This window comes from Electrona antarctica (genome assembly GCF_951216825.1).
Source record: "Electrona antarctica genome assembly, chromosome: 10".
NCBI classification, from domain to species: Eukaryota; Metazoa; Chordata; class Actinopteri; order Myctophiformes; family Myctophidae; genus Electrona; species Electrona antarctica.
Genome location: NC_136791.1, coordinates 32526617 through 32530398, shown reverse-complemented (window position 1 = coordinate 32530398; position 3782 = coordinate 32526617). Strand labels below are relative to the sequence as shown.

The following is a 3782-nucleotide window of genomic DNA, read 5'->3' as shown; positions in this document are numbered from 1 at the left end:
AGAGAAGAGTCATTGACCAGTCATTCTGAGAGAAGAGTCATTGACCAGTCATTCTGAGAGAAGAGTCATTAACCAGTCATTCTGAGAGTCAATGACCAGTCATTCTGAGAGCTTTGAGACGGCCAGTCATTGACCAGTCATTCTGAGAGCTTTGAGACGGCCAGTCATTGACCAGTCATTCTGAGAGCTTTGAGACGGCCAGTCATTGACCAGTCATTCTGAGAGCTTTGAGACGGCCAGCCCTTGCCAGCCAACTGGCCTATTAGCCAGTCAATTGTGGAATCACTCACCTTGCTCGTTTGAAAACCAGTCAGTGAGTTAATCACCTGTCTTGGTAAGCATCCAGTCAGTCAGCCAAGTCAGTAAATCACCTTTTTGCCAATCAGTATTAAGGTAGTGCCACTGTGCTCTTGGCTCTTGGAAGCCATCTGTAATTCATTTCCTATGATAGGTTGTGCAGCAGTTCTGTGTCTATCCCTCTTTGTGCATACATTTCAAGTGTTCGTTCCATTATGCACATTGCACAACGTGTGTGTGTGCGTGTGTGCGTGTGCGTGTGTGCGTGTGTGGGGCACTGTGCTTACGAGTGTGCGTGTGATGAATAGCGACCCCAGTACTGTGCAGTAATTAAATGTGCTTTGCGCTGCTGAGGCATAGAACACATTTTCCTGATTCACTAACCAACCTGTAAATATACTGTATGAACTATAGGAGTTTTAATCCCTTTAAAAATAAATCTGACTCAAAGGAAGCAAGCACATGCACAGTGAGACAAAGCTGTCTTTCCAAGTTACTTTTCTTTTCAACACTTCCGACTCCTTTCTCAGGTGTGCGCCCATGTATCACACAGGTTTACTGTGGTGTTAAAAATGCTTGTTATGGGGGGCCCGGTTTGCAGATAATACAACCCAAAGCAGTCCGACTTACATGGGGTTCCTCTGTCACTGTGATGTAGTACTACGGCCTGCTACAAATTTAATTAGCCACATCCGTCTCCAGATGTGAGTGTATTAAGAGCCCTCGTTCAGAAATCATTTGGGTTTATGTGAAAAATAAAAAACATAACCGAGAAATTGTGGAATGCCACTTTTGTTTTGAAGATCCGTGGTCTCAATACGTTAATTGCTGAAAACTATACACAAGACACTGATCTTTAGACCCAGTGGCTTGTGGCACTTCAAGCTAGCAGTTTAACAGTCCAAGCTGAACCTCTGAAGTTGCACGCTGAGCTGAAAGCCACATCCGTCCACGCGGACTTTCCCCCACTGTGACCATGTTCTGTGATGGCAGTGTCCACTGTGACAGCGCCACCGCTTAGTGAATAGTGGCGTCACACCACTTAACCCTGTTTTATACTTAGTTGCGCACTGGTGTTGCACACCGGAAATAGCCGATCTATACAAGCTCACAATGCGTTAGATTGTGACATGGCACGCAACCAAGCATAAATCAGGTGCTACTGTGATGTCACAGCCGTTATGTGCTATGATACCACCGTTTCCTTCACTGTGACATGATCGCCAGATGGTGTTCTGGAGCTGCGTAGATAGATCTATACTGCATGCTCCAGCCCCTAAATCTAAAGGGTTGAGCTTAGGGTTGCACCACTGTATCTGTCTGCTGATAAATGTCACATTTTGGTCAATACTTTTGTATGGCGCACCCATTTTAGCTATTCTCTGAACTTTTGTACTGGGAGATCCCTAGTTGAGCAATGCTGTGCTTAACATTAGTCATATGTGATGTCCAACGTGGACATTCACAAACGGTCACCTGGTGTACAGTCATGGCTGCCAGTGTGAACTGTTAGTGGCCGAACTATGTATTTTGATAGTTCTGTTCAGCCATTTTAGGGTCACATTGCGAGAAGTCTCTCGATACGTTTTTCCACTCACTGAAAACAAAACCATCCAGTTCACTGTAGATTATGAATTCTGAGACACTGGATTGAGTGCTGTGTTTTTCCATTCAAATGGTGAATGACTTTTGTATATGAATGTCAACGAATAAAGTATCTTCAAGTAATTACCTTGGCTTTTATTCTGTTTAGCCTCATCCGTGCCAGCATCACTGTCATGCCAATGATGATGGTAAAATACACCCTCTTGTGTAATTCTGCATAATTCCGATCATGCATTCTTCTGAAATTGGAGATTTGGGAGAAATTGGAGATTTTCAGAATATATTTCCGAACATAGGCTATATATGTTTTATTAAGAACAGATTATTAAACGTCATATGAGTTGTACAATGTACATTCTTTTTTTTTTTCTCTGTATAACAAAAACCAAAGAAAGAAAAAACTCCCAATTTTGTCGTGAATTAATTCCTCCTACTTGCCGCTGTAGCCTGGCTCACCGCCTTCACCGGCCAATGAGGAGCCATCGCCAGGAGGACATAAGGCCTCTGTCCTACTCCTTCCGTTCATCTTTCTCCGTGCCACCCCAGCTCAGCCCATGGGAGTACAGTACATGCTGTGACAAATATCATCCTCCTTGCCAGGCTTCCCTCGTCTGAACACAGCCAGTTGTGTTCGTTTACGCGCTCGACAAGCCGGATGCTGCTACACCACGGATGGATTTGAACCCCTAGACTCAGCCGGTGGCAGCTTTACCCCCTGCTCCACCCAAGAACACTCACAGGTAAAAGTTGCTCCAAACTCACTGCACAGACTACAGCTGACAATCAGCTGATGGCACTGTTCTGCACTTACTGGGAGAATATGAATGAATATGATTACCCCTCACAAAAATAATGTATCTCAGTTAAACCAAGAGTTATCTAGCCATGAATTAGCTGAGTTGTTCCTTTTACAGTACCCATGTTGTTCTTTGATATTTTACTTGTTCACATTGTATGGACTAGCACTGGCCTACCAGAAGGCCACACAAGTCGAGAATGATGCAATTCGGGAATGCAAGCCCCGCTCGGTTATATACCTGTAGATCGTTTGACCTCCAGATACCATGTCAAGCATTAGGAAGGTCTGCCTTATTGTCTCCACCAGGCCGAAGGCATGGGGAGAGAGTATGTTTTGCACTCCGTCTGTCCGTCCGTCCGTCTGTGAACAGCTAATCTCTGGCACTGTTAACCCGGTCGATGCCACATTTTGCACACACACTCCCTGGATGCCAACGATGAACCTCTGCCCCAGAATTTCCAGAACGGCCTGTTATAGCGCCACAAGTTTTTGGACAGTACACCTACAGATTTGGTCCAAACATCACACAAATTGGTACACAGTCTCTCTAGAGCCATTCAACGAAACAGGTCTTTCAGATTTCTCAGACTCCATCCTGATTGGCTAAGATTGGCTTCCAAAGTTTGCAGGAGTGCTCAGTTTCAAACAAAATGCTGCAAATCATGAACACATCGTGTGATTTCCGTGAAATTGTGCACGCACATTCCCACTAGGCCGAGGAACAAATGCCACGTGAACATTTTCAACTCAGCCTCATGGTGGCGCTATAACTGTCCAAAACGTGTTTTTACCTCTAACTGCAAGGATCTGTGGATAACTTTGTATGCCAACTCCCTAGAGGCCAAGGAAAAACCTTTGCCTGGAATTTTTCACATCTGCTCTTTATAGCGCCACCAGGAGGCCGACATATGTAAAACACATTTTCTAATATTACTCCTTCAGATTTTATCCAAATTTCATGCAAATCAGTACACATGCTCTCCATAGTCATGTGATCAAGACGGGTTTGTTTGATTTCTCATAATCCACCCTCATTGGCTACGATTGGCTTCTAAACTTTTCAGGAGTAGCCCGCTTTGTA

The 3782-nt window shown here is 44.5% G+C and overlaps 1 protein-coding gene across 2 annotated transcripts in view; it reads left to right on the top strand.

Moving 5' to 3' along the window:
- The window catches only part of camkmt (calmodulin-lysine N-methyltransferase), a 131315-nt gene extending 129299 nt beyond the window's left edge, over positions 1 to 2016 (top strand). The window contains exon 12 of one of the 2 annotated variants that reach the window (XR_013791003.1): positions 110 to 2016. The gene's annotated coding sequence lies outside the window, so the exon portion shown is untranslated. The other variant, XM_079512662.1, reaches the window with a different exon arrangement.
- Positions 2017 to 3782: the final 1766 nt, after the last annotated feature.